The 9087-nt window shown below is 41.7% G+C and overlaps 1 long non-coding RNA gene across 1 annotated transcript in view; it reads right to left on the minus strand.

Moving 5' to 3' along the window:
• Nucleotides 1–6284, minus strand: part of LOC122553471 — a 12036-nt gene extending 5752 nt beyond the window's left edge. The window contains exons 1-2 of the long non-coding RNA XR_006312727.1: nucleotides 5788–6284; nucleotides 2583–2838 (exon numbers count right to left, since the gene is read on the minus strand). This is a non-coding gene — a long non-coding RNA (uncharacterized LOC122553471). The remainder of the gene's footprint in view (nucleotides 1–2582; nucleotides 2839–5787) is intronic.
• Between the last annotated feature and the right edge of the window lie 2803 nt (nucleotides 6285–9087).

Genomic DNA, 9087 nt, shown 5'->3' on the forward strand with positions numbered 1-9087 from the left:
CTTCGATTCTCCTGTTCCCTGGATGCTGCCTGACCTGCTGTGCTTTTCCAGCAACACATTTTCAGCTCTGTTTTCCCTGGAGCGTTGGAGGCTGAGGGGTGACCTTATAGATGTTTACAAAATTATGAGGGGCATGGATAGGATAAATAGACAAAGTCTTTTCCCTGGGATCGGGGAGTCCAGAACTAGAGGGAATAGGTTTAGGGCGAGAGGGGAAAGATATAAAAGAGACCTAAGGGGCAACTTTTTCACACAGAAAGTGTATGGAATGAGCTGCCAGAGGACGTGGTGGAGGCTGGTACAATTGCAACATTTAAGAGGCATTTGGATTGGTATATGGATAGGAAGGGTTTGGAGGGATATGGGCCGGATGCTGGCAGGTGGGACTAGATTGGGTTGGGATATCTGGTCGGCATGGATGGGTTGGACCGGAGGGTCTGTTTCCATGCTGTACATCTCTATGACATTTGTGGAATGCCAGTTCTCATTCAGGTGCACAACGAGCTTTTAAAGATGGCGTAGATGCAAGGGATTCCAGTCTTTTAGATTACATTAAGTGTGGAAACAGGCCCTTCGGCCCAACAAGTCCACACCGACATACCCCTACATTTACCCCTTACCTAACACTACGGGCAATTTAGCATGGCCAATTCACCTGATCTGCACATCTTTGGACTGTGGGAGGAAACCGGAGCACCCGGAGGAAACCCACGCAGACACGGGGAGAATGTGCAAACTCCACACAGACAGTCGCCTGAGTCGGGAATTGAACCCAGGTCTCTGGCGCTGTGAGGCTGCAGTGCTAACCACTGTGCCACCGTGCTGCTGCTGAGTGGCAAGTTTTTCTGGGAATGGTGTGGGCTAAGTTGGGGTAGAAATCGGATGTGAGAGATGCTATAGTGGCATAGTGGGAAATTAAAGAGACAAATTAAGTAAGAGAAAGCAAGAAATCCTGCCTGGCTTCGTGACCTAAGACCCTACAAAGAAAAACAGTGCAACTTGTATTTAGTCAAATAAAATGTAAGATCCATTCCCTTATACTTTCAGACCTTCTATTAAAACCTGCTGCTCCTTCAGTCTGGAAGGCTTCCTACTGGTCTTCCAGGTTCAACAGCCCATGAACCATCCTCAATTCAGCAAAGAACCTGTCTCTATGCCAACTGTTATGACTCATTGGGGTAGTGTGCTGGAAGTCAAGCATTTATTTTCCTAGTCATCACAAATTCTCTAAAAGATTTTAGCTAACTATTCAAAGTACCCAATTTACCTGACTGACAAACCCAAGTTAAAAGGAAATACTTATTGGGATTCTATACTTGAGAAAACAACTATTTATTTGCAGATTGATTTTAACCAATGTCAGAAAAGAAACACAAATTGCTAACTTATAACTTAAAGTCTACCTCATTAAAAAGAAATAACTCCCATACAAATATAACCAGGCACACAAAGAGACAAGGCAAGAGACAAAAAATTATGGGTGGGGAAGGAACAAAGAGAAGTCAGTGAAGTACAGTTCTGGCACCAATCCTGATTACAGAGAGTAGCGAGCTGCTATAATTTGTTTTACTTCACCACTCAAACAAGAGAGAAAGAGATGTTTTCTCTATTATAGGCTAAATGTTTCTGCTGCGTAGCCCAAACAAAAAGTGGCAGCCACTTGACCAGGAACCAGTCAAGAGCTTATTACTGTGCTGAGTATTCCTGAACACATGCAACTGGTCCTAATTGAAGAACCAATCAATAATCTGTCACTGGCAAAACACCGTGAAAACACACACAAACCCAAGATGCCTAACATCCTCCCACCTGCCCTCTGTTGGAAAAACGTAATCAATGAGTTCCAGTAATTCTTTTTAAAAATCATAGAAGCCCAATAGTGTGGAAGCAGGCCCACCGACCCTCTGAAGAGACATCCCATCCAGACGCATGCCCCCACCTTATTCTTGTAACTGCATTTACCAAATCTACATCTCCTTTCACAGTCCCTAGTTTTAAAGCATTAATTTCAATTTTTTTGTGTACACATCCCAAAAATTAAAATGGTCTTAATACAACTAAGAGGATCCAGTTCATAATGTCACAGCATTATGTAAGATGAGCTATTTGGATGGCCAATTGAAAATCTTAGAAACATCAAAAGAATAAATTCAGGGGAAGTGTTTGTGTAGTGGTAACCTCATGGACAAGTAATCCAGAATTCTGGGCTAATGTTCCAGGAATAAGAATGTGAATCTCACCATGGGAGATTGCAGTATTAAGGGAGTACAACATTGTTTGAGGGGTCACCTTGATTTATTGTTTATTGATTGATTGTACCTACGTGCAATGAAAGGTTTTGCTTTGCGAGCAGTACAGGCAGATTGTAGCAAACAAGGACATACAAATCATAAGGGTACTTAGAGTGAGGCAAAAAAGATTATGATGGCACAGGAGATGCATAAAAGTAAGATCAACATTAGATTTGAAATTAGACAGGTCCATTCAGCAGTCTAATGACAGCAGGGAAGGAGCTGTTCTTGAACCTATTGGTGCATGTGTTCAAGCCTCTGTATTTTCTGCCTGATGGAAGAAAGCATTACCAGAGTGGGAGGGGTCTTCGATGATGTTGGCTGCCTTTCAGCTGCAATGAGAAGTGCCTTTACTTGGATGAGAGGTGGGCCTCTGTGATGGTCTGGGCTGTACACACAGGTTTCTGTAGTTTCTTATGGTCCTGGGCAGAGCAGTTGCTTTCTATGGTGCATCTGTAAACGTTGGTGAGGGTCCTTGTGCACATGCTGAATTTCCTAAGCGACCTGAGGAATAACAGCTGTTGTTATTCCTCCTTGATCATCGCATCTAAATAGGAGGTCCAGGACAGATTGTTGGTTGAGATTAGATTAGATTAGATTACTTACATTGCCCTTCGGCCCAACAAGTCCACACCGACCCGCCAAAGCGCAACCCACCCATACCCCTACATTTACCTCTTCACCTAACACTACGGGCAATTTAGCATGGCCAATTCACCTGACCTGCACATCTTTGGACTGTGGGAGGAAACCGGAGCACCCGGAGGAAACCCACGCAGACACGGGGAGAATGTGCAAACTCCACACAGTCAGTCACCTGAGGCGGGATTTTAACCTGGGTCTCTGGTGCTGTGAGGCAGCAGTGCTAACCACTGTGCCACCCACATCATCACACCTCAAACCTTAAGGGTCTCAAACCTCTCCACCTCAGCTCCATTGATGTAGATGGGGTGTCTCCTTTTCCTTTCTTCCTAAAGTCAATTATCACTTCTTTTGCTTTGAGACATTAAGAGAGAAGTTGTTATCATTGCACCATGACAACAAGCACTCTTTCTCCTTCCTGCACTATGACTCATGGTTGCTTAAGAGTTTTGCATACCGATTCAAATAGATGCAAAAGATGGCATTATTTCCAAATCCTAGTTAATATCACCCTCAGCCATTATGATCAATACAAAGTTACCTCACTGGTTTTTGTGAAATTGCCAGACATAAAAATATTTCTTATTATAACAATATTATGGCTTTAAGAAGTATATTTTGTCCTGGTCTTTCTTCTAAGGAGAGTATTAAAGTAATAAAGAGAGAAAGGAGAGTATTTCAGACAGAGGTGAAAAGCTGTCTATTTGAATCCAATAAAGTAAACAGCGTCAAAAACAAAAGTTGTTGAAAAAGCTCAGCTGGTCTGGCAGCGTCTGTGAAGAGAAATCAGAGTTAACAGTGCAGATCCTGTGACTCTTCTTCAAGCAGTGCATGAGAGAGAGAGAGACAGACAGACAGACAACACTGCTAACTGATACAGCAGTGAACTTGAACAGTTAATGTTTTTGCTGTTTGAATTCATGTATCACTGGACATTGGAGTGTGGCTGGGGAAATTAACAAACAGGAAAATTTACAACTAATCTTGGAGGGACCTGTTTGGGAGAGGTCACAACACAGAAACAGATAAGTGTGGCCTTATAGTAAGTCTGCAGTAGTGAGTAGAGTGTTTTTTTTCTTAATTATATCTTATATTGAGATATGTCTCTTGATTAAACTTAAAAATATAAACCATAAGTATTAAATTAACCTTGAGCAGTGTTTTGTAGAGGAATAAACAATGCTATTTCTGAGTCTGTTGATTGAAAGAAGCAAAAATGGCCTTCAGTAGAGTGATATGCTCTTCTGGTCAGATGTGGGAGTTTAGGGAGAGTTTATGTGTTACTGAGGATTATATCTGCAATAACTGCCGTTGGATGCGAATCCTGTCAGATTGAATGGATTAGCTGGAGAGACAGTTAGAGGTAGAGGTAATGAGGAATTTACAAAAGCAAGGGGATGTGATGGATGGCAGTTTTAGGAAGGGAGAAAAGTTACAGATAGATGGGTTAACTCCAGGAAAGGTAAGAGAGGTAGATAGGTAATGCATGAGTCTCCTGTGGCTATCCCCATTTCAAACAAGTATGCTGTTTGGAAAATGTAGGTGGTGATGGATTTTCTGGGAAATGTAGCACGAACAGAGACCTTGGAGTGCAAGTTCATAGCTCCTTGAAAGTAGAGTCTCAGGTAGATAGGATAGTGAAGGCGGCATTTGGTAGGCTTTCCTTCAATGATCAGAGTATTGAGTACAGGAGTTGGGAGATCATGTTGCAGCTGTACAGGATATTGGTTAGTTCACTTTTGGAATGGTGCATGCAATTCTGGTCTCCTATTGGAAGGATGTTGTGAAACTTGAAAAAGGTTCAGAAACTATTTACACGGTTGCCAGGGTTGGAAGATTTGAGCTATAGGGAGAGGTTGAATAGGCTACAGGTGTTTTCCCTGGAGCGTTGGAAGCTGAGGGGTGACTTTACAGAGGTTTATAAAATCATGAGGGGTATGGATAAGGTAAGTAGACAAGGTATTTTCCCTGAGGTGAGGGGTCTAGAACTAGAAAGCATAGGTTTAGGATGAGAGGCAAAAGATATAAAAGAGACCTAAGGGGCAACATTTTCATGCAGAGGGTGGTGCATGTGTGGGATGGACTGCCAGAGAAAGTGGTGGAAGCTGGTACAATTGCAACATTTAAAAGGCATCTGGATGGGTGTATGAATAGGAAGGGTTGGGAGGGATTTGGGCTAGATGCTGGCAGGTGGGACTAGATTGGGTTGGGATATCTGGTCGGCATGGACGAGTTGAACTGAACGGTCTGTTTCCATGCTGTAATCTCTATGACTTTACTGTTTGGCGGTCTATTATTCTGTTAAGTTAACTAATCTATTATTCTGTTAAGTTTCTCATTCGAGTTGTCATTCCAATTTCTTCTTACTTTTGTTGTATCTTAATTATAGTTTCTGAATGAAGTGTGTTTTACTTCAAGACTGGTGCATCACTAGAACTGTGGATGTGACAACTTAACCTCCAGAACCTATTCCTTTAAGGACAATTACAGCAAAGGTAATAGTGGAAAAATTAATTCATTAATTTGGGATTTTACTCATTATGGGCTACCAATTTAAAATTTAATCAGATCAATGTTCTATCTTTATAGAACATACAACATAGAACAATACAGCGCAGAACAGGCCCTTCGGTCCTCAATGTTGTGCCGACCTGTGAACTATTCTCAGCTCGTCCCCCTATACTATCCCACTATTTTTATGTCTAAAAATTTTCAGGATGTAATAAGCAATTCACTAATACTTGATTGAATGGTTCTTCAAAACATAGAATGAGTATTAAAGATGCAGGATTAATTATAATTTGAGGTTTTCCTGCGACCTGACATATCAGAATATTTTACAGAACAGTACTACCTCATTCTGCTGGCTCCCTCTTTACTTGCCACAGTCCTTCTCTCGCAGATCTTTCAGAACATGGCCAGTTGTCGAGTTACGAAACCATTTTTGATGAAGGACATTTCCACCAAAATTAAGAACAATGTAGGAGTCTGTACATACATAGAACAGTATAGAAAGTAAAAAGTTGTTGTCAGTGATTCTATATTTCTACAGAATGAAATCCCTTAACAGTAAAAAGCCAAATACCTACCACCTTTTTCACATGGTTAGCCATGCTGCTAAAAAGAAATCAGATTTCGTTGAATGATATTTAACTCTGTTTTTATTGGCTTATAAAAGTTTTCTTCATGATTAGTTAGAAATATTTCCTTGCTATTAGCTAAATTCTAGTCCATAATTTCTCTGACATAATATGGCCCTTCTCTGTAACAGCAGAACAGTTGAGGAAGGGAACTAGAACATAGAAAAGTACAGCACAGAACAGGCCCTTTGGCCTATGATGTTGTGCCTAGGTTTAATCCTAATGTAAAATATAGTAACTTAACCTACGCACTCCTCAACTCACTGCTATCCATGTGCATGTCAGGCAGTCGCTTAAATGTCCCTAATGACTCTGCTTCCACCACCACCACTGGCTATACATTCCATGCATTCACAACTCTCTGCATAAAGAACCTTCCTCTGACATCTCCTTTATATCTTCCTCCTAATATCTTTAAACTATGACCCCTCGTACCACTCAATCCTGCCCTGGGGAAAAGTCTCTGGCTATTGATTCTATCTATTCCTCTCATTATTTTGTACTCCTCGATCAGGTCTCCTCTCTTCCTCCTTCTCTCCAGAGAGAAAAGTCCAAGCTTATTCAACCTTTCTCCATAAGGCAAGCCCTCCAGTCCAGGCAGCATCCTTGTAAACCTTCTTTGCACCCTCTCCAAAGCCCCGGTCTTTCCTATAGTAGGGCGACCAGAACTGGACACAAAATTCCAAGTGTGGTCTCACCAGGGACTTGTAGGGCTGTAGCAAAACCTCACGACTCTTAAACTCAATCCCCCTGTTAATGAAAGCCAAAACACCATATGCATTCTTAACAACTCTATCCACTTGGGTGGCAACTTTGAAGGATCTATGTACTTGCACATTTCTGTTCCCCCACACTTCCAAGAATCCTGTCATTAATCCTATATTCAGTATTCGAGTTAGACCTTGCAAAATGCATCACTTCGCATTTATCCAGGTTGAACTCTATCTGCCATTTCTCAGCCCAACTTTGCATCCTGTCTATGTCGCGCTGCAGCCTGCAATAGCCTTCTATACTATTGACGACACCTCCAATCTTTGTGTTATCTGCAAATTTACTAACCCACCCCTCAACCTCCTCATCCAAGTCATTTATAAAAACTATAAAGAGCAGAGGCCCAAGAACAGAGCCCTGCGGGACCCCACTCAACACTGACCTCCAGGCAGAATACTTTGCATCTACAACCACTCTCTGCCTTCTGTCATCCAACCAATTCTGAATTCAGATAGCTAAATCTCCCTGTATCCCATACTTCCTGAATTTATGAATGAGCCTACCATGGGGAACCTTATCAAATGCCTTGCTGAATTCAATTAAACTGAGAACTGAGAAAAGGCAACAGCAAGTAAAATTGCATTTATTTAGCAACTGAACATGTGAAATATAATCCTGTCATAAATATGCTAACTGCAGGCACTACAAATAGCAAATGAAACAAACCACCAGGTATTTGAAAGAACAAAAATGTTGGAAAAAACTAAGCAGGTAACTGTGGAGGCAAACAGAGTTGATGGAATGTTACATTAGAATTGTATTTAGCATGTTTAAAGAAGGTTGTGATGCTGGAAAGAAGAGGCATTTATTCTTTAAATAACACAGTTGGTTTTTTTGTATTCAGTTGAACAGACGGATTTAGAACTTTAATGCTGCAATTAAGTTATAAGCTTAACAGAAATTGTCAATTAGTTGATTGCGGTTGCTTTAATAGTTGTCAATTACTGTAGCAGTCACAAACTTTCTGTGAAAGAGAAGTCTGAAGCCCTATGTTCCTGTAAGAGAACAAATTCCTCTTCATCGCCATTGTAAATGGGAGGATCCCTATTTTAAAACTGTTTTGCCTCTTCTTGCTATCACCATATCTGAAAATATCCTCCCAGCGTCAATCCTGACTATCCCTTTAATAGTTGCTATTTATGTTTCAATAAGAGCAACTCTCATTTTCCTAAACTCCAATGGAGTATAGATCCAAACTACACAATTCAAGAACATTTCTCATGACAGATGTAAAGCATGGAAACAGACCCTTCGGTCCAACGTGTCTATGCTGATCAGATATTCTAAATTAATAGACAATAGGTGCAGGAGTAGGCCATTCTGCCCTTCGAGCCTGTACCACCATTCAATATAATCATGGCTGATCATCCTTAATCAGTATCCTGTTTCTGCCTTATCTCCATAACCCTTGATTCCAATATCCTTGAGAGCTCTATCCAACTCTTTCTTAAATGAATCCAGAGACTGGGCCTCCACTGCTCTCTCGGGCAGAGCATTCCACACACCCACCACTCTCTGGGTGAAGAAGTTTCTCCTCATCTCTGTCCTAAATAGTCTACCCCGTATTTTTCAGCTGTGTCCTCTGGTTCGGCACTCACCCATCCGCGGAAACATGTTTCCTGCCTCCAGAGTGTCCAATCCTTTAATAATCTTAAATGTCTCAATAAGATCCCCTCTCAGTCTTCTAAACTCAAGGGTATACAAGCCCAGTCGCTCCAGTCTTTCAGCGTAAGGTAGTCCCGTCATTCCAGGAATTGACCTCGTGAACCTACGGTGCACTCCTCAATAGCCAGAATGTCTTTCCTCAAATTTGGAGACCAGAACTGCACACAGTACTCCAGGTGTGGTCTCGCCAGGGCCCTGTACAGCTTCAGAAGAACCTCTTTGCTTCTATACTCAATCCCTCTTGAAATGAAGGCCAGCATGCTATTAGCCTTCTCCACTACCTGCTGTACCTGCATGCTTACCTTCATTGACTGGTGTACAAGAACACCCAGATCTCTTTGTACTGCCCCTTTACCTAAACTGATTCCATTTAGGTGGTAATCTGCCTTCCTGTTCTTGCCATCAAAGTGGATAACCATACATTTATCCACATTAAACTGCATTGGCCATGCATCTGACCACTCATCTAACCTGTCCAGGTCACCCTGTAATCTCCTAACATCCTCATCACATTTCACCCTGCCACCCAGCTTTGTATCATCAGCAAATTTGCTAATATTACTATTAATACCATCTTC

The sequence above is a fragment of the Chiloscyllium plagiosum genome, chromosome 10 (genome assembly GCF_004010195.1).
Source record: "Chiloscyllium plagiosum isolate BGI_BamShark_2017 chromosome 10, ASM401019v2, whole genome shotgun sequence".
In the NCBI taxonomy this organism is placed as follows: Eukaryota; Metazoa; Chordata; class Chondrichthyes; order Orectolobiformes; family Hemiscylliidae; genus Chiloscyllium; species Chiloscyllium plagiosum.